The following is a 22,188-nucleotide window of genomic DNA, read 5'->3' on the forward strand; positions in this document are numbered from 1 at the left end:
ACCCTTTAAAATACCCAAATGTACCACGTGTTTTATTTTCTACTTAAAGGAAAAATATCAATTTTATTCTTTGTAACCACTAACCAGTCCATATGGCTGACTAGACACCCTCCCAAAAACACAACTCTAAAGGTAGTTTATTCTCAGCCCTTGTAACTCCCATAACTAAGACTTCTATGAGATAATAGGTTTAAAAATAAAATAAAATAAAAAAAAAAAAACTAAACTCAAATTTTAGTATCAAGCATTGGCTGATTTAAGCCTAAGCATTGTAAAGACTCCTACCATTAGCTAAAACTAAAACTAAACTAAAAATGTTTGGTCCATGTTTGAAATAGCAGGAAGGCTCAAAGGATTCCAAAAGCAGGTTGTTCTGCTTCATTCCTAATAAATAGGAGTTACAACCCGCTCATTTTTTTGCTATTGGAATCTTTGGTCAAACAAAACCCACACATGTTATCCATATACGTCGAGATGTTGAAAATCCCAGAACATATTCATGAAAATATCATTATTTATCGTTAGTAGTTAATTTTCTACAACTTTATCATCATGATTTATAATAAATATTAAAAAATTTATTTTTAGCAACATTCTTAGGTGATATCTTGAGAAAGCTTCAAAATATGAAAATCCCCTGAGAAATTTCTGAACTGAAAAATTACCACGAATGAGATTTATTGCTATGGTCCATACATGCTTCTGATGATGACAACATGGTGTTAGTTTCTTTTTAGGCTTCCAAAGAAATCCCATGAGTCTTCTCCTCCTAGCTGCTTGAACTCTTGAACGTGTTATCTTGAATAGCCAAATCCAACCCTCTTTGCCGTTGCTGTTGGAACCAACTGCTGGTCTGGTTTTACAACTGTTTTTGGCCCACTTTGGATACCGGTTTCCTCTCTGACCGAGTCTTTGACCTCACTATTAAAACAAGCCCTGTCTAACACTCAGCCTCAAACAGCCGAACCCCCCTCGTGGGCCCTAAATTACATGGGTACCGCCTCACACTGGCTGCCCACCCCGAGTGTGTACCTGCATCCCACAGGCTACCCCACTCGAGCCTAGTGTGAAGCGTATTAATCATCCCCGGTGAGGAGTCTCGAACATGAGACCTCCCCCGTGGGCCCCGCCCACCGTGAGTGTGCCCCTGCATCCCACAGGCGACCCTACTCGAGCCCGGTGTGAAAATGCCCCTGCATCCCACAAGCGACCCCGAGTGTGTACCTGCATCCCACAGGCTACCCCACTCGAGCCCAGTGTGAAATGCGTATTAATCATCCCCAGTGAGGAGTCTCGAACACGAGACCTCCCCCGTGGGCCCCGCCCACCCTGAGTGTGCCCCTGTATCTCACAGGCGACCCTACTCGAGCCCGGTGTGAAAATGCCCCTGCATTAATCACCCTCGGTGAGGAATCTCGAACACGAGACCTCCCTCTCTGATACCAATTTGCTGCAGGACAATTAACCACTTGCTCTAAAAGCTCGAGCTGTTAGAGTATGGCGAATTAATCCGTTTATCTCATAACCTAGGCCCCACATCTCATGGGTTAGGAACTTAGGACCTTGGCCGAACCCCCCTCATGGGCCCCAAATCACATGGGTACCGCCTCACATGACCCGCCCACCCCGAGTGTTCCCCTGCGTCCCACAGGTGACCCCACTCGAGTTCGGTGTGAAAATGCCCTTGAATTAAAAAGATATGCACAAAAAAAAAAAATCTTTTAATCATCGGCAATCATGGTAGAGAACTTGCCAATGCTTAGTAGAAAAGGTTGAACAATATAGAATTAGAGTATATATGCAAGTCATCAACTTAGATATCTGTCTTATTTGGAGTATATATTCCCTCACTGCTTTTTTCAGTGTGGTCCATTTGTTCTTTATATCTATCTTATTTTTCGGCTCAAGATTTATGACGAGATCGCCTAATGTCTCATAGGCTGTTGGCCTAACCTAAGCCTAGTCCCCTCAGCCTTGGCGTAAATCAGGCTAAAAAGACCTCAATCTTGACCCTGGCTCTACAGGGCAGCTCGTTCTTATTGTGAGGAAAAGGGTGACATGATCAACTGTTTGTAGTCCAAGTCTTAAAACAATTGCCGTATACCTTTTGACTTGATGGATTCGATTACATGAACCTGGATCCAGAAAGTGCCTTTTAAAAAAAAGAAAGAAAGAAACATGAAGGAGTGTTTATTAAGAAGGCACTTAAATGTCACCAAATAGCTTACAACCCTAAAAAAAAGCAAAAAAGCTATATACTATCTTTTGTTTAGACAAGTTTCAAGATATTATCTTTCAAAAATGCATTACAAGAAGCCCAATCGGCCGCGAAAGATTTCACCCTAGGGACGACAAAACAAACATCATTCTCTACATTTTTACACCAATGCCACTAAGATCACCAAGCGCCACTCTGCCCGAGCATGCTTTTGAAGACAGATCCCATGACCCACCTCTAGAAAACTATCCACCGAGGCGTTCATGGATCATTGCACCTTCAACACAGAGAGAATAGAATCCCAAATACACTGAGTGAAAGAAGAATGAATGAACATATTATTAATTGTCTCATCACTATCCATACATGAAGCACAAATATTTGGGATCACTAGACCTCTTCCGCAAAGGTTATCAATGGTCAAGAGCTTCTTCCTACCAACCAACCATGTATAAGTCACCACTTTCGAAGGAACACCATATCGCCATAACATGGTCCTCCGTGCCTAGCCCACAACTGATCCAATGCACAATGTGGTATAAAAAGAGCTCCGCCAAGTTGTTATGGTCCTCGGTTCTTACTCGGGTGGTAGACTCTCAGGAGTTTCAACACCGGGTCAAGGGTTCGAGTACCCATAGGTTGTGAAATTCCACTACGGCGTACATGTGTGGGGTGTGTGTGCGTGTGTAAAAAAAAAAAAAAAGTGAATTCTTTGAAGAAGTAAGATAAAATCTTCTATTCCTTCATCTAATAGACTTCGACAATTATGGGGTGCCCATACCACGGAGCATCCACTAGTCGACCAACAATTTGCAACTGATATATCAAATCCCGTTGCTAACTTGGCCAAACTTGGAAACTCATTCATTAAAGAGGTGTCCATTGCCCACACATCCTTTCAAAATATGATTTTCTCTCCATCTGCAATCGAGAAACTAATCTCCTCCTTAAACTTTGGTTTTACACTAAAGACACCCCTTCACAACCTAGGCACTCTATACAGGGAAGCAACCGATTTTCTCTAGAGAAAATTTTTCTCCATCCCAAACTGCCACCACCTCTTCCCTAATAGCCCAAGATTCATAGTCTCCAAAGCTTCTATGCTAGCCCCCCGTTCATCATATGGCTTCCACGCCTCCTCCCAAGACAAAAGGTGAAACTGATTCTTGTCTTCCGACCCTTGCCTTAAAAAGTCCCTCCTAATTTTCTCCATGCAATTCAACACTAGTTCAGACATTTAAAAAGGGACATAAAGTACAAATGCATATTGGATAGGGTTGCCTTAATTAACATTATCCTACTCCTCTAAAATAAATATCTATCTTTCTAGCAAGATAGCTTCCTCTCCACCCTTTCCACCCGTTTCTCCTATAAATGCTTTAGAGGTTTCCCAATACACAAAGGTAAGCCTAGGTACATAAAGGGGAATGACCACGTTTACCTTCAAGCCTGAAACGACTTCATAGCAGGTGATCACCATACTGAGCGTGTGCACCATATTTGGATATGCATTGCAAAAAATATAGTATCACTTGTGAAACGAAGATAAGTAATTGGGCACTGTTCCTATCAACCTTGAACCCACTGAGAAGGTTCAATTGCTGCCCTTTTATCAACGTTCCGTTAGTGTTTTAAATAGCGAATAGCGTGTAGCGTAGCATTCTCCCTTTTGAAGCATGAGGTGTAAGCTACATAGTGTGTAGCTTAGAATAAGCTACACACTACTTCTAGATTTTTAATGAAGGTTGCACAATTTCATGATATTCTACACAAAATTAGACTTATTAGTAATGAAAATTTGACAAAATTTCATGATATTTGGTGCAACCAAGCATAACCTGAAGTAATAGGAAAGCGTAATGATTAAGTATAAAGATAAAGAAGAGCAACGGAACCGATTGAATAGTGTTACTCGTACAACTTTTACTAGAATCATTGAAAAGATAAACTAATTTTTATTAAAAATAGAAAAATTAACAAATCGTTGAAAACAATAATTGATTTTAATGTTGTAGTGAAAAATAACATATAATGGGATCCATGTAGTGTTAGCGTGTAACGTATGCAAATTATCATGTAGCGTAGGCTACATGTGGCTTAAGTTATTTTCATGAGCTATGTAGTGTTAAGGCTAAGCTATGCTACATAGTGTAAGCTACCAGTACTAAAAAATCGAGCAAAGGGTACGGACTTTGGAAGTTTTTAGCTATGAATATAAACCGTAGCTAAAACCTACTTAATCTGTAGCTAAAACATACCTCCCACCAGGATCTTATTAGAGATTGATGGTGCTTAAGGGGCTCCATGGGGCCCATTGGAATATATGTGTTTTATCTAAGCCGCCCATCAATTCTGATATATAATTTCAGTGGATGAGCCCAAAAAGTAGGTAGATTGAAGGTCTAAGTGGACCACACCATAAGAAATAATAAAAAATAAATTTCTATCGTTAATATGTTATGTGGTCCACTTACAGCTTTGATTTGACTCCTTTTTTGGATCAACTGTTAAAATGATCCGTTAAAATGAATGGACGGAGTGGATAAATAACATACATCATGGTGGGCCCCACGAGTGCTAAAACTAAGCACTGAAGGTGCTGTCCGTCACCCCCAAAACCCAAGCTGTCCACGTGTGCGCATCTCCAAAAGAAATCCGCTTTTCCCTCTCTCGCGCGCGCGCTCATCTCCCAAAACCCAAACCCTCTCTCTCTCTCTCTCTCTCAGCCTCTCCCTTTCCCTCACCCTCTCTCCATCTCCCACGCTCCCTCACCTTCTCTCTCTCTTGCACTCAGCCTCTCCCTTTCCCTCGCCCTCTCTCGATCTCCCTCGCTCCCTCACCCTCTCTTTGTCTCTTGGCCCCATTCACCGCTCTCTCTGTTTCCCAACCTCTCTCTCTCTCTCTCTCTCTCTCTCTCTCTCTCTCTCTCTAGGGTTTTCAAAACCCCCTTTCGCCGCAAACCCACCATCGATTTGTGAGCAGACCCTATGCTAGGGTTTTCGAAACCCCTTTCATCCAACCCTCGTCACCGTCTCAGCTCATCCACCAACCGCAGCCTTCGTCTGATTGCAATTTCTTCTTTGCTAAGGTGCGTAATAATAGATCTATTTAATAGTCATTGCAGAGGGAATGCATATGGTTGGTGCAGGCTATTTTGTTTGATTTTGCGTTGGCCCACAGCCAGTATAAAGCTAGATACTTCCATGGTCGTACCCTTTATATCTGAATTGTTGTATCAAAGCCTTTATATCTGATTATTGTATCAAAGCATTGTCTGGTATCTGGGCATTATGATAAACAAGGAACTTTGTACAGCTAAATGATCACAATCAAATCGGATTTTAAAGTAATCAAACAGTCAGGCCCACCAACCACCGAAAATCGATTTCGTAAGTGAATTAGCTAGTTTAATCTATCTTCTTTAAGTTCACTGGATGTGCAGAACTGTACAAAGGAAATCGATGATGAACCTAGATTACCATTGGTGGGCCCAACTGTCCGATCACCATCATAGTCTGATCTAATGGTTGTAGGTCCACTATACACTAATAACCTGTTACATACTATTGACCAGGGTTTTTTTTTTTTTGGTCATGCCAACCACTATTTGCCTCTTGGGTGCAATCAATTTCCAACCAATATTTGTTCATGTAAACTTCAATAGTTACTTGGACAGTATTTGTGTGAGTGGTCCAATTCCTTCAACATTTGCCAATCTAGTAAACTTGGAGACACTGTAAGCTCTCTCTCTCTCTCTCTCTCTCTCTCTCTCTCTCTCTCTGTTTGCTTCCAAGCAATGAAAATATCGTCGACCTGAATGTTATTTTACATTGTAAAGCATGTTGTGATCTCAGGTGGGTCTTTGATAATGAGCACACGGGCACCATACCTGACTTCATAGGGAATTGGACCTAGCTTAAAGTTTTGTAAGCTAATATAATGAGATTTTCTCTTTCCTTGCTCAATTGAATCTTTTCTTATTTATGGGTTAGGGTTGTCAACAAACCGGTGCCTGAAAGTTCAGCCTGGCCCTGGGCCTCGATAGTTGTCAAACATGGGTCTGGGCTTGGCTAGTTTACTTACCAGATCTAAAATTCAGGCTAGGGCTGCCAACCATGATTTTAAAATTGGTTTTGGATTGGAACTCATCTAGAGATTGAAACTGGTATGACTTACCCTGACTCATTCCAACTAAGTTTGGTTTCTGAGAGTGATTCTCCCAATGACTTGTATTGTTCTCCACTAATACTAAGCTGGAGTTGACTTGATATTGGATGATATTTAGAACCATGCAACAAGTAGGCTGATTGAAGCAGCTGCCTGCAATTCATATCATTCCTATCTGGCGGGACCCACTCTAGATCACCCACGATTAGAGTCCTACTTGAAGTCCCTTGTAGTAATCTTAATTAGTTTTACCAAATTAATAAATTCTTATCTCATTAGGATGGAAATAGGTATTAGGATTCTTATCTTTATTTTTAAGCTCTATAAATGGGTGTAATCTCTAAATTGCTAGTAGTTAATTTTGAATGAATTTTGATGTTACTGGAATATGAGTTCTTCTTCCTGAAATTCCGGCAATGCCATGCCACTTCGCTGAGTTGCCTTGGCTATCTATTGTTGAGACACTTGCAGGATATCCAGTTGTGGCCACGCTGACTTTCATCAACTTCCCTGTTGCCCGTACATGTACATGTTTTCATTTCGACCCAAATGGACCATTTCACCTATATATCAGGCTCATGACTGGCCCATTAAGTTTTCCTTGGTAGCATTGATTGATTGTTTGCTTGACAATTTTAACTAGCGAATGCTTATGTAGGTATTTGCATGGGAATGCTTTCCAAGGTCCAATGCCTTCCAGTCTTTCCAGTTTAGCATCCCTAACTGATTTGTAAGTATTTTTGTTTATTTGTCAATTATCATTGCAATTGTTTAATTGACTATCCAATGATTGCATAGGTGAATTGGTGAAATAACGAGCGGAATCTCATCTCTAGCATTGATCATGGGCATGAGGAGCTTAAACACTTTGTAAGTAATCATGGTACCTATCTATGTATTAATGCTAATTTTCTAATTTATCATTGTTGTTCTTGTCATTGTGATATAATCAAAATGTTTCTTTTTTTGGAGAATCTTGAGAAACAGTAAGATATCAGACACAATTCCATTCAACATTGGAGAGTACTGATCGTTACAGTATCTGTAAGTTGTTCACATCACAATCTCTTATGTTGGTGCAGGGATTGGGCCTAGGGTTGTCAATGAGCTAGACCGGGCTGGGGTTTATGCTTACCTAGTCTCAACCCAAAATTCACTAGGCTAGCACAAGACTGGATCATGTTTTTTTTTTTTTTTTTTTTTTTAAAATTAAAAAAAAAAAAGAACAAAAAAAGAAAAAAAGAAAAAGAAAAAAGAAAGGGGTGTACGGGGTAAATTTCACATAAACACCATGGTAGAGCTTACCTGAGCTGTGGACCTTTTCCCTTCCATTCATTTATTTATTACCTATCATTTATCACCACTAAGAAGAATAATTTTTCACCACTTACAAAGTGATTGTATCATCCAACCGGTTGGACTTGATATACATGTATGTGTGTGCAGGCCCAGGCCGGAGTAGTCCATGCTCAGCCCAATATCTAAGCTTAAGTCCATCCCATGGGCATAGAAAGCATGCCCAAACATTGCTTAAAAACCTGCACCCGTGGCTGGCCCAACCCATTGATGGCCTTAGTTGGGTCATACAAGGGGCAGTGCAGCCCACCTCGTTTGTTTTTTGGCCTAAATTATAGGCCTGAACCTAGCCATGAAAGCCATAGATAGGCCAGGGTATTGGCTGATGCTGGGCATCAACAGAAAAAATTATAATATATGGGTCTGAGCCAGCCAATTTATTCTTTGGGCCTGAGAATAGGCCTAGGCCATGGATTAGGCCACTTCCCTAAAAATGAGGTTCAACTACATTTGGTTAATGTTTTATCTTCATTGTTTTTAGGGATTTGAGCTTTAACAATTTAACTGGTGAAATTCCAAGTTCGCTGTTCAATATGAGTTTGCTATCAAACTTGTAAGAGTCAAACACCTTCTATGCTTAAGCTGTTTTAGTGCTGATCCTAATAATTCTCTCTTCACTTTTCCTTGTTTCTCATTCTCATATTATGAAATATAACATCTTTCAAGTGTTATTTGATGTTGCATTTTCTTTTATTTTTTGTGTTTCTCATTCTACAGGTTTCTTGGAAACAATAATCTATCTGGTAGCCTTCCTTATAGGAAAAGCTCATCTATCAAGACCATGTAAGTTCATCTGACTTAACCAAAACTCCCAATTCAGATCAAACTCCAAGGGCCTGTTTGGGTTTCTTGAAATATAAATTGATGAAATGTCATATCCATGAAAATGGCTTCTTTTTCTTTTTCTTTTTTGTTTGTTTTTGTAAATTTCTTGAAAATGTCATTTCCATTTCTCTCATTTCCTGAAAAATGCCCCCTTTTAGTTTCCTTGCCTAGACTAGCAACAAATTTTTCATGAATACAGATTTGTAAATGAAGAATTATTTTTTTTTCAAGAAAATCTTGCTGAAAGACAATCATGGGAAACAGATTTTCGTTTCTTACTGTTTTCTAGATATGGAGTTTCCCAAAAAACTCCATTTTCTTCAAAAAATAAAAATAAAAAAAATCCACAAATCCAAACAGTCCTTAAAGTAGGCTTGAAGAGATTGCTCGATTCGTTGATAGCTAGTCAAATCAGATTAAAGAGTTTGAAGCAGAGAGGGAGAGAAGCTGATACGATTGCATGAAGATAAGAAGACTGAGCTGAAGTGGAGGTATTTGGAAGAAGAAGTGGAACTGGAGAAGGAATTTGATGCTAAGCTGACCCAACTGATGGACAAGTGACTATTGTAAATAGGTCCAATCTTTGTCTTTTTTCCATCAAATTTCGATTGTTGTTTCAGCTTTTTCTTAACCGTCTGTTTGCAAACCATCAGTTAAGAAAACAGTTGGTTAGGAAAAAGATGCAAGAAGAGTCCGTGGTTTGGTGAGCTAGGCTGTTGATCTGAGCCAACTACAGATGTGCTAGCTGCAAACAGATCATTAAGAAAATGCTGCAACAATATTAAATCTCCCATTTATTAAAGAAAGATCGAGTAATCTTTTTTTTTTTTTCTTCTATTAGTTTTGTCTAGAAATTGATCGATTTCACTTTTAGCACAATATCGAACTTGATATGTAATTATGAATCCTGATGTATGTCAAAGCAACATGACTTGTGGGCCTTGGTTCATGGATGCTCTCTAGGTTAAATGAGTTCAAGTCATGAGACAAATTCATTCATGTTTCATGTGCAACACCTGTTTTCTTTGTTCAGGCTAGTATATATCGGGAGGAGAAGAATGTCATAGACTTGTATATTATCCTTCTCAGATTTTCAAGGTAAAGAAAGTATCATTATGGGAGTTCTGCTTGCCTTTTCCTTGTTTTTATTGTCACTTTCTCATTGTTATGGAGTATTGCTTTTTGAATATTCTTCTTTTTGTAAATTTTGTAAGAATCAAATATTTTACAGCTCAATTGAATGGAGCCTTGCTGCTACCTTGAGGTTGTGGGTTCAATTTGAGACTATTATTACATGTTTCATTTGTGATTTTAAAGATTGTCAGAGTATTTGAATTTCCTTAAAAATTCAGTTCTTTACTATCTGTTTAGCTGGGTTTAATAGTTCCATATTTGCATTTGGACAGGTATTCAATCTTCCCAATTTACTATCCGCAATCCCATTCATTCAATTGCTTTCTAAATGTCAGCGATTTCCTTCATCTAATTGCTGACCAATCAGTGATTACACTGTCCGGAATAGATTGCTGAGCTTCGTAATATATTCATTCCTCTACAGTTCATCTCTAACTTATTATTTCACTGAAATCATTGTTCTTCAGAGGACATCAATTCTGTGATTTTGTCCTTTAAAATTGCTGCCTACAGCTGTTCATGTTTTTTTGCTCATTCTTCAGGATCATTGCTACCAGATCAAACATGAGACCAGCATCTTTCCAAGAATGTGACATGCAACAGATGGTGTTGTAGCCAAGAGAGTAGATTTGTCCTTATTCCAGATGCAGAAGTCCCCTCATTCCTTGAGCTATCAGCTGCCCTGTCTGGAAGTCACTTGGAATTGCCATGCTATGATTTTAAAGGAATATTGGTTCTCTAATGTAAACTTTCCAACCCACAAATAGTTATTTTGAATAGAAGGAACATGCAGAAAATGTCTTAAAGCTAAGGCACCAGATGTCACCGGGTGAGTAGCATCACAAACATTGGTAATCAAAGGCTGAGTGCAATTAACAGCCATGGTACAATTAAATCCATGTTAGGGAATGGGGTGAGACAAAATACCTACATCTCCAGTCAATGCAATGTGTGGCTTGTGTTTGGCTACCAATTTGGATCAGACAGGGGATCAAGTGTCATGGTCTTGTGGAAGGCACTCAACCAGAGAATTTAAGGGTCATGGTTGTAATGCTTTCTGTTTTTAAGCACAAACCTGAGGTAGGAAACCATATGCTTTTTTCCCCTTTTATGTTACACAAATGAGAAATTATACAAATTATAATAAGTTAAAACATGAATAGTGTCCCAATGAGTAATTGAATTCCTGACTAGTACTCTTGATATGAATACTAAGATAATTGCAATTGGGTCATGTAAACTAATTGTTTCAGTTCAATGTAATAGGCATTGAATCACAACCTTTGACTAACCACAAAGTATTTTTCACAGGCGGAGAATAAAGACACCATCGAATCACAAGATCAGGTTTTCATAAGAGACCTTATTACACTTTATGACAGGTACATGGGCCACATGAAAACCAATTTTATGAACCATGCTCTCTTCCACAAAGTCAATTTTTGGGCTTTCAGAGTTCTCCTCTCTCTCTCTCTCTCTCTCTCTCTCTCTCTCTCTCTCTCAAAGAATCTTTTGTAGTCTTCTGCAATAAGGATGTTGCAGGCAACCCAGCTCCGAAGGCAATTTGGGGGCTAATCTCTTGTTTTGAGTGGATTGGGGCTCATTCCACGTAGTTCATTTCACTGAAAATGATTTGTGCAATTCATTTTATGTAAGCAACCAAACAAACCATAACGATGAGATTGTTAGTTATCAAATTTGCTTGTCTATAAATAATTCCTATCAAACTAGATAATCATGATGGTTTCATTGCAGGAAAAGGCTTGCTTGTAGGCTGTGGTTTGACAGGAGCACGAATGTTGACCATGAACAAAGCCTTTTAACTAAGCTGAAGCAACAATGGGGTGGCCAACTTACTTCGTAGATGGAAGGAATGGTCTGTCATATACTAACTGCTTGCCCGAGCTAGTTGCATGCGTGCGTGTGTTTTCTTCTTCTTTCTCAAAGGGATTTCTTGGTGTTGTTCTTTCATGTTTTTCTGGCAATGCAGGTTACTGATTTTCCATTAGCAAGGGAGAATCAACAGAATGTTTTGAAGCTCCATGCCCATTTCCATCTTTATATTGCTAACAGAATTTTATTCAAGATGATGGTTTTCATATCTTTTCTTCTCCTTTTCAGACTATTCAACGTCTATGTTTGTAGCTTGCTTAGCTCCAAGATACATACATGTTGCAAGGTACCCATATGGTAACAATTCCTTTTTGTTGCGTCGAAGAAATGAGAAGTTAATCTTGGAATTGTTTCAAAATACTTGATCTTTTGATGTTATAGGTGATTATGGCTGTTCATTCCAGTTTCACATAAATAAAATTCAGGTGGAATTATCCACCTTTCCTTGAAAAAAAAAAAAAGAAGACCATCAGCCATCTATTTATTTCAAAAAAAGAAGAAGAGGTGATTATGGTTTGAAGGTTGTGTCAGGAATATTATATTGGATTGATGCTGAGGGTCTTTTAAGAATTTGTCTGTTCTCAATATTGTTGTGCAGGATTTACTGTGGTCCCAGATCTTGAACCAGCAGAAATATTATATATGGAAAACAGTGAGAGAGGAAATGATGTCTCTTCTGTGGCATAACTTCAAGGTTTGATCGGTTTGTTGGACCACTATCTTTGAAATATTAACCCAATGTTCACTTTCCGTTGCAGCTGACATGAACGAAGTCAGGTTAAAAGTTGTTTTAGGGTGCCACTGGCTACAATTCCTGTGGTGATAGATAAATCTATTGTGGGCCCTTAAATCAATACTTTTGTGATGCCGTTGTCATTGCCAGGATTCTAGGCGCTGCCCTCGTTGTTCCGATCTTGCAAGTGAATGTGATTTGGGGAGATGAAAGGTAAGACACGAACATCAGTGGAATTTCCTTCTGAGTTTTCAACTTTATGTTTTTCCTTTCTTGGGAAATTTCTGCATTTGAATTGATATATTGAATTGGATTGAAAAAAGTAAATAATATTGGAGTGATAATAGGTTTCAAAATTTTTGAAAGGAAGGAATTTCCCTGCAATTTACAAATTTTCTGCATTTCAATTCTTCACAGGAGAAGTGGACTACTGATACTAGCATCCATTTTCTAATTATGGTGGATGGAGGATGCACCTGGCCATATGTGAGTGCACATTGACTCACCAAGATTTGTATTTTCAGCATGATTGTAATTGTAATTGATTGAATGAAAGATTGTAATTGATTCATTATTGAATGAATGAATGATTATAATTCTTTTAAATGTAGACAATAGCTACGAATATTAACCGTAACTGAAAATATGACAACCGTAGCTGTTACTAAATTAGGCATATTGCTACGGATCTAGGTTAGCTACAATTACTATCCGTAGCTGTAATAATTTTGAGTACATATATATTTACTACGGATTATATCTGTAGCTATTCTAATATTTAGCTACGGATTAAATCCGTAGATATAGGCTTTAGACGTAGCCTTTTCCCAGTTTTCTGGTTGGGTGCGTGCTACATAGTGTAGCTATTTAAAATACCACGTTTTGCCCAGAGCTTTTACTACTGCCAAGAATAAAAATGGGGATAAGGGGACCCTACTTCACACCTCTCAAACTTGCAAAAAAGCCTTTAGGCAATCGAGTGACAAGAATAGAGAATTTGTGGATTGAACACATTCCCTCATCCACTTCCTCCATTTCTCACTACACCCAATCCTACTCAACATGTAGTCCAGAAAGGTCCAATTGAGATGGTTGTAGGCCTTCTCAATATCTGACTTACATATTACACCTTTTAAACCCCCCCAAAGTCTAGAATCTACACATCCATGTTGCCATTGAACATGAACTATGTGGCCAACACTCCATGCCCAACTCACTATAGTATTTTTTTTTCTTCTTCTTCTTCTTCTTTTTTTCCCTTAGATTTTGGTCTAGGATGTTGTGATAGGATTCCTAGCTATTGATTCAAATGATATTTAATGTTATTGTTGTTGTTATTATTGTTGTTTAATATAAAATGATAGTTATTGATTGAATAATCTCTTCTTTTTCTAGTCAGAAAGGAGCAACTATTTGTTAAATCTTGGCATGGATGGAACACTAGCATACAGATACTGATGGGTGATAGTCATTAGAGTGTATTTGTGCGCATTTGGAATCCAAACTATATATTTCAATTGGCTTATTACAATAATTCCATCTAGCACATCTGTACATTAACTAGAGATATTAAAATTGATTTAGCAACCAAATTCAAATTCATGTAAATATATTGCAAAATTTCAATGCGTTGCTATTTTTAGATTCCAGTGCATTCTGAATGCAAGCTAGCAAACACAACTTAGGATTCGGAATCACCTTGATATGTGATGTAGAATCCAATGGATTCTAAATATAAGCTTTTCAATCCCCACTATTTCTTATGGTGTGTCAGACTTCAGTTGCATTTGTTTATTTCTTTTTTTCCGGCTCACCACCTAACAAGTCCTGGCAGATGGACGGAGTGGATGTCACACAAATATCATGCCGGGCCTTACATAACTTTTGGTTACATATGCTCTCTATAATAAAGGATGGCAAGAAATCTATAGAAGTCCCTCACGTCTTCTTTTCGTCTCTCCCAGAAGTACATTCATTTTGTACCACATTGCCTACCTAATCCCAACTCTAGAATCCTTTTCTCCTCTGCGCCCCTCCGATGCAAGACAACACCAACACATCCCATCCTTAGCCTCAAAACCCAGTTAGTACTCTATATCTGCTGGTGCAACTTTGATTCCAACTCTAAACTTCTTCCTCGACACATGAAACCCCTCATCACTTCACAACTTAGCACCAATAGTCCCACCCCAGCCACTGACCATTCATGTACGCACTCTTGTCGTGACGCATTGATCATCCGCATGAATGCGATCCATCTCTTCTTGGCTATACTCACGGACTTTGTCTTGACTAGGGTCATCACGTTGTTGGCAACACGGTCAATTTTATACCCACGTTCTTCGTCGCCTTCGCCACTGTCGATCCCTTTAATATCTTGTTGTGTTTGACTGCCGCGTTGGACATCTTGCTCTCATTCAAATACCACCGCCTGCGAAGAGGACTCGGCTATGTCTATGTTCAAGCCTCGATATAGTACGGGCCCAACCTCCAATCAAAGGTCTCCATCCCTCCCTTCCACTTACACGAAAATGAGATTGCCTCAGAAGTTCGATCTCTACCATGGATGAGACCAGAATGTTTTTGTTTCTTTTTTACTTCGTCTAAATTTTCTCTGCATCCAGGGTTGTCAATGGGTTGAGCTGGCTCGTTGAGTTTTGGGCTTCCCACAACAAGTGGGAAGTGACTTACATGTAACCAGTATTTTGAGTGTCGATGATGTCACCGATATTATTGGTATCACTAGCTCAACGACATCAATAACACAGATGATATCGAAATTCCAAGTATCGGCAATATGTCACTAAATATCACCAATGTATCGATATTGCTTATGTATTGCTATTGTTTTCAACCGTGTAAATTTCAAGTGTTGCTTGTATCGCAAATGAATTTACAATACTTCTATAATATCACCATTGTATTGACATCGACAAAAATTTATTTATTAAAAAGATTTCCATTTCAAATTTTTTTTTTTTATATGGGTGCATGATTGAGTGATGAAATGCATGTTTGTATGTGTATATAAATGCATGGATGGATAGATGGTTGGATGGTTGGATGAATGTGTGTGTGGATGGATCATAGATCTGTGTATATCCTGAAGTATCATTGAACAATTGCATGATTTCCCCTATGTTTCCTTGAGACAGCGATACATGCTTTTTGGCCTCCCTTAAAGGAAAACTTATTATTTATACATATTTTTTACTATTATTTGATCCCTAAAATTGCAAATATGTGTACTTTAGCATCTCCTTAACTTTCTTTGGGAAAGTCCACCATTTCCCCCAATGTTTCCTTTGTTTAGTGATACATTTATGGGGATTGACAATAATATTGGCAATATCAATACATTTTCTATATCCCCAACCAACAACACATGTAATGATACCGATACTACGAGCAGTGTAGGCAAGTCACTTAGAGGTGGTGTTTAGGGGAGGATATTCACTTGAAAATCACTTCTGGGGAAAATTGGTTGAAAACTTCATGGGGTTGGGGATGAGAAGTAACTTTACTATAAGTGACTTATAGGTAAAAATCACAACTTAAAAACTTACAAGCATCCAAACGACCTCTTAGGTTCATTGGCTAGGCTTGTGCCAAAATTTTAAGCTTGTTTCCAAATCCTTCATGGCTCAGGTGACGTCCTATTGGCCTTAGCCAGGCCTATTCCCCTTGGCCTAAATCGGGTTGAAAAGACCTCAATCCTGACCCTGGCCCTATGGGCTGCTCGTGCCAAGGTTCACCCTATAAGGAAAAGAATGACATGATCAAATGTTGAAAACAGTTTTTTTTTTTTTTATAAGTCAGCATCCCTCTGACTCTGATGGATCCAATTGCATGAACCATAATCTAAAAAGGGCCTCTATGCACATGAAAGTTTTTTTTTTTTTTTTTTTAAATTTATAGAGAAACTGACTGTATATATTTCATCTTCAGGTGGGCAACAAAAAAGGGAAGCCGCACCCATTCTTGACAATTTCAGGATCCCCTGACAGAAAAAAAACCAGGAGGAGGCCATCGTAACGCGAAACTAAACAACTGGAAATAAACAAAAGAGAAACTCCACCGCTGGAGGGCCACCCCGAGCTGGAAACCTAGTGATGCAGGACAATTAACCACTTGCTCTAAAAGCTCGAACTGTTACAGTATGGCGAATTAATCCCCTTATCTCATAGCCTAGGCCCCACATCACATGGGTTTAGGACCTCAGCCGAACCCCCTTCGTGGGCCCCAAATCACATGGGCCACCCACCTTGAGTGTGTCCCCGCATCTCACGGGCTACTCCACTTGAGCCTAGTGTGAAATGCACATTAATCACCCCCGGTGAGGAATCTCGAACACGAGACCTCCTCTGTGGGCCGCACCCACCCCGAGTGTGCTCCTGCATCCCACAAGCGACCCCACTCGAGCCCAGTGTGAAAATGCCCCTGCATTAATCACCCTCAGTGAGAAGTCTTGAACATGAGACCTCCTACTTTGATACCAATTTGATGCAGGACAATTAACCACTTGCTCTAAAAGCTCGAACTGTTAGAGTATAGCGAATTAATCCCCTTATCTCATAGCCCAGGCCCCACATCGCATGGGTTTAGGAGCTCCGCCAAACCCCCTTCGTGGGCCCCAAATCACATGGGCCACCCACCCCGAGTGTGTCCCCGCATCTCACGAGCTACCCCACTCGAGCCTGGTGTGAAATGTGCATTAATCACCCCCGGTGAGGAATCTCGAACACGAGACCTCCTCTGTGGGCTGCACCCACCCCGAGTGTGCCCCTGCATCCCACAAGCGACCCCACTCGAGTCCGGTGTGAAAATGCCCTTGCATTACCTAGGCTTTAACAAAGCCTAATCCCAGCTTGTCAAGAAAAATCTGACCTCTGATCTCCCGAGAAGGGCCCGAGCTAGCGGTGAAAAAAGCTGAGGATTGAGAGGAGCTACCCAGTCTAGCCATAGCATCCGCCAGCCCGTTTCCTTCCCTGAGGATATGCTGAAATTTTACCTGGCCCTTGGTCATCAGGCCCTTGATCCTGCTACACCAATACTTCCATTTCCAACCAGGAGTGGACTTCCCTGTGAACATGTTCACCACCAAGAGGGAGTCCGATTCGATGATAATGTTAGCCAATCCCCTACTGAGACAATGAAACAGCCTGTCATGAACCGCTCTGATTTTCGCCCCAGTGTTCGACAACACCCCATATCCAGCATAGAACCCAAAAATAAAATCCCCCGGCTCCCCTCTACAAATAACTCCTCCCCCAGCATTACCTGGATTTCCCATAGAAGAACCATCCACATTTATCTTGACCCAATTAGCCATGGGCTTGAGCCACTTCACTACCTGGGCCCTTCTAGGTGAGAAGGCAGGAGTCACGATCCCCAAGCCAGCTAGGATACGATTGTTAGGCCACCTATTGGACTGCGCAGGGGCCCGGGACTTGATGATCACTTGCGCCCATCTTTTGACATGCAAGATTTGCATCTGACATGAGGGATGTCTCCCCTTAAACTTCGCTTCATTCCTGCCCTTCCAAATCTCCCAAAGAATGAGACAGGGGATCAACTTATTCAGAACCCCACCCCATCCCCCAAGAGCAGGTCTGTTCCACCATTGAAGCCTGAATGTTCCTGCCAAAAATACCCGCAAAATGCGACCAAATTGTGAAAGTTGAACGGACTTCATTAGTGTCTTCAAATTATACATCCTTTTGCATAACAAGGACCCACTTGGTTATTTAGAATTTTGTAGTAAATTGTTACAATTGGGTGGCAAATTCAATGGTATTCTTAGTTGTCAAGAAGTAATTTGACAAGATTGCACTTATGAGCAGTTACAGTCTTGCCATTCCCTTACCTGATAATTTGGATTTTGAGCCCGTAATTGAGTAATGCAGTCCGAGTGCTTATCTTGAAAATTTGCTTCTTAAAGGTACCCTGCACAGATCTTTTCTCTACTTGATATCTAAACCAGCATACAGGTAATATAGTCTGTGAATTATATTAACATGGGCCACTAGATGGAAAACAAGGAGATGTCATATGTTTTTGCCTGTTCATTTAAAATGTCCCACACCAAGATACATAGGGGTTGTTATCGGTCCAAGATGTTGTTTGTGAAAATGAAAACTTTAAGCAACACTTTGTAGCCACTTCAATTTTCTTGCCAATGTCTGTTAACTTCTCTTTTTTACACGACAAATAAAAATATGCTAATAGTAGTAATTTCTAGTAAGAAAAAGAAAAACACTATGCTGTCCGGAGAATGCTATGGCTACTTGCTAGAGTAGTCAACTTGTCAAGATTGGGGCCCACCTTATTTATGTTCCATGGCCTGAAACTCAAAACAGTCCAGTCATTAGATGGGCCATGCATTTATGCTAAACGTAGACTGTTGGTCAGTTGGAGGCTGCAGTTCAGTGTAAACAAATTCAACTAATTATTTTTTTTGCTTGTTTTATCTGGTTGACATCGTCAAAAGTGCCTGCTTGCCTCGTGCTACTCATATTTGTTGCTTCCCGTCATTTCGTCACCTCAAGTTATCGTGCCATTTTTTTAATTTTTCTTTTAAATAATTTTCACCATACCTTTCAAATGCAAGTTGCTTCTTTTGGAAAACATTGGTTCGTGGGGAGATGTTAGAATATGTTGGTTTTATCTTCTGGCTTAGGATATTTTTCCTTTTTCCTTTTTTTTTTTTTTTTTTTGAGATGTGTATCCATTTGAGGAGGCATGTATCTGTTTTAGATCTCTCCAGATGTGGTACATATTCTATATATTCATGTTATTCTCAGAGAAATAAATTAGATTAATTATGGTTTCCAAAATGTAGTCTCATGTAGTCTAACACATTGTTTCCTTAACACATTCTAGTTTTGAAGGTTACTCTAGCTGTCATATATCTCTGCTACAATTTGTCCTCTTTTTTTTTTTCACTTGTTGACTTTAGTTGTCAAAACAAAAGTAGTATATCAACTAGCACTATAGCTCAAAGAACAACACAAGAAAACAACCGCCAAAACAACTACAGATCATTTGGCTACAAAACAAAGCAAAACAACAATCTGGAATGGAAATGGTGTTGTTATGAGCCTTGCCTATGATTGACTATGTCATACATATAAAAATTGATTCAATTGACCCAAAGTTGAGTCAACTCAACTCGGTGAGATTTAGGGCTAAGTAAGTGAGAAACTCAGTTTTGAACTTGACTCAACCAAGTTTTGTCAATTTGACTTTATAACTTGGTCTGCTCATGATGAGGGATATAATCAGACACTAAACCTACTTTAACAGAACCAGTGGCCCTCTAATAGAACCAATGCCTTCCGCCACTGTGAAAACTATTACTACTTTTTACCCTGAAAACTAGCAGAAAATAGTATTATGTGCCATTGCTATTTTATTTTATTTAGTCATAAAAATTCTCTTTAAATACTACTAATATCTTTATTTAATTATTAAATATCGAGTAGCTTAAAGACTCGATTGAGTCTTTGAGCTAACTCGATCTGAATGGATATGAGTTTAGTCAAGTTTTTGGGTTTTGAACAATGTGGCCAACTCTCTATGCCCAAGTCCTTGTAGCAATTTTTTCTTCTTTTTTCTAGATTTTAGGATAGGATTTTCTTCTTTTCGAATGATATTTAATGATTTTGTTGATGTTATTATTATTTTTTAATATAAAATGACTGTTATGTGATTGATTGATTGATTGATTAATCTTTTCATTTTCTGGTCAGGAGGAAGCAACTAATTGTTAAAGGTTGCCATGGATTCAGCACTAGTAGTCTAGATCCTTTCTTCATTTCTTTTTCTTTCTTTCTTTTGAGAAAAACCTGGCAGTTTACTGGTTTAATTCAACAAATAGAGTTATTGTTGAGATAATACGTGTCCCAGTCCAACTTCTATATGTAAAATGGCTAAAATGGCCGTTTAAGTTCACCTTTTTCATTTATGTTCAAGTTCGCCTTTTTCATTTATGTTTATATTGTTGGAATTATGGGCTACACAGCATATGTCCATCAGGCAATGCAATGATTGGATTAGATCGTTCGCATGACCATCAGAGTGGGACCCACACTATTGTTGAGTGCACACAGTTATCATGGGCGTGAAGTACAATAGACAACCCTTGATAGAGTTGTGTTGGGAGAAGGCTTCTCTCCTAGTGATTTAGGAGTCATGGGATTGGGAGAATCCTCTTACGGGTGGGATTTATGGCCTGTCTCCATATAAAGAAGTGTTCGGTCCCTTAATCTACACACTATTATGCACCCATTCATCTTCCTATTAGAGAACCTACGAAGACATAGGTGTGGTAGAGGCAGAAGACCGAAAGACACCACATCATCCAGCAATCCATACAGACGGCGTAATGACCGATCAATGTACGTCTTCAAAACTGTTAAATGCCCTAGATTTGATGCTTGTAGTAGATCGTGGAATCTACTGCGATTCTAACATATATTTTTTTTGCTTAAAAGATCAGCACACTACAATAAAATCAATGGCTTGAAATAATATTTTAATTTATTTCCGGTTGTATGTGAAATTAATTTTGTTTTATCCCATTTACCATCTGGTTGTGGGCCACGAATGGGACAATTTGGGCTGAAGCCAAGAACCTTGGGCTTGCACATTACATCATACTGGATTCGAGGAAATGCTTTTGAGCTTGGCAAGTGGGCCCAAGCTTCCATGATCTGGACTGGTGTATTCAATCCCATTCCGAAAATAGTATTAAAAAAAAAAAAATCTCAATGGGTTAATCTTAATGTTCTAATTAGTGGCATGAAAATATGTAATGGTCCACGTTCAACTGAAGTTTGAGGGTAGCAACTTCCAAATCTATGAGAGTTTGGGAGCCTATCACAGTCAGATCGATCAAACTTGCATCGTTGGCATGGACCTTATGATTCCTCTTGGAAAAATCGGTAAACCTCAAGTGGACAATTAGAAAATGATTTTACCATATGCATGTGATAAATGTCAGGTAAAAATAGCAACACTCGCTGTTACAACTTACAAAGAGTCCTAACTCCTAACTAATCGCTAGTTATGTATTCATCGATATTGGCCCTTCACCAACGTAAGCCTTAGACTGCACATGACTAATCTACAATATGTTTGCCCTTGTCAAGGCCTGCCGTAGCTGGAGCCTGGACCCGTGGCTCTCAAGTGGACAATCAGAAAATGATTTTATCATATGCATGTGATAAATGTCAAGTAAAAATAACAACACTCGTTGTTACAACTTACAAAGAGTCCTAATTCCTAACTAATCACCAGGTATGTATTCATCGATATTAGCCGTTCATCAACGTAAGCATCAGACTGTATATGACTAATCTACAATATGTTTGCCCTTGTCAAGGCCTGCCGTAGCCGGGGCTGGACGTGTGCTGGGGCCTGGACCCGTGGCTGGGGCTAGATGTGTGCTGGGGCTGGATGTGTATTGGGGCCTGGATCCATGGTTGGGGCTGGACGTGTGCTGGGGCCTGGACCTGTGGTTGGGGCTCGACTTGTGCTGGGGCCTGAACCTGTGGTTGGGGCTCAACTTGTGCTGGGGCCTGGATTTGTGGTTGGGGCTAGACGTTGCTGGGGCCTAGACCCATGGCTGGGGCTGGACATATGCTCGATGTAGGAGAATCACAACAGCTCCAGATGAACGCTATTATGGCTAAGCCACATAGCAATGTGATGCCCCCATGATTTTGGCAGAGAATATAAAAGAGTCACGATGTTGCCAAAATATGAAAAGGGAACATCACAGTTCATGATCCAATCCATGAGTAGGTCCTCTATTTGAAATAGAAAAAAAGAAAAAGAAAAAAAAAGAAGATTATATTTA

At 39.5% G+C, this 22,188-nt stretch overlaps 2 long non-coding RNA genes across 41 annotated transcripts; one reads left to right on the forward strand and one right to left on the reverse strand.

The window, feature by feature from the left end:
• The first annotated feature begins 4,901 nt into the window (after positions 1-4,901).
• Positions 4,902-20,279, forward strand: LOC131239394 (uncharacterized). 40 transcript variants are annotated; one of them, XR_009168184.1, is made up of 15 exons: positions 4,905-5,306; positions 7,044-7,115; positions 7,184-7,255; positions 7,358-7,429; positions 8,223-8,294; positions 8,459-8,524; positions 8,982-9,140; positions 9,600-9,664; positions 9,798-9,830; positions 9,973-10,101; positions 10,243-11,047; positions 11,456-11,879; positions 12,192-12,287; positions 12,477-12,539; positions 20,078-20,279. It is a non-coding gene; the product is annotated as an uncharacterized LOC131239394 (long non-coding RNA). The 40 variants fall into 40 exon arrangements; XR_009168186.1 differs by having other exon boundaries at positions 8,982-9,132; XR_009168170.1 differs by having other exon boundaries at positions 9,781-10,101.
• Positions 20,280-21,290: 1,011 nt separating this feature from the next.
• LOC131239393 (uncharacterized) lies at positions 21,291-22,123 on the reverse strand. The gene is made up of 2 exons (XR_009168151.1): positions 21,949-22,123; positions 21,291-21,877 (listed from the first exon to the last, which is right to left on the reverse strand). It is a non-coding gene; the product is annotated as an uncharacterized LOC131239393 (long non-coding RNA).
• Between the last annotated feature and the right edge of the window lie 65 nt (positions 22,124-22,188).

This window comes from Magnolia sinica, chromosome 3 (assembly GCF_029962835.1).
Source record: "Magnolia sinica isolate HGM2019 chromosome 3, MsV1, whole genome shotgun sequence".
In the NCBI taxonomy this organism is placed as follows: Eukaryota; Viridiplantae; Streptophyta; class Magnoliopsida; order Magnoliales; family Magnoliaceae; genus Magnolia; species Magnolia sinica.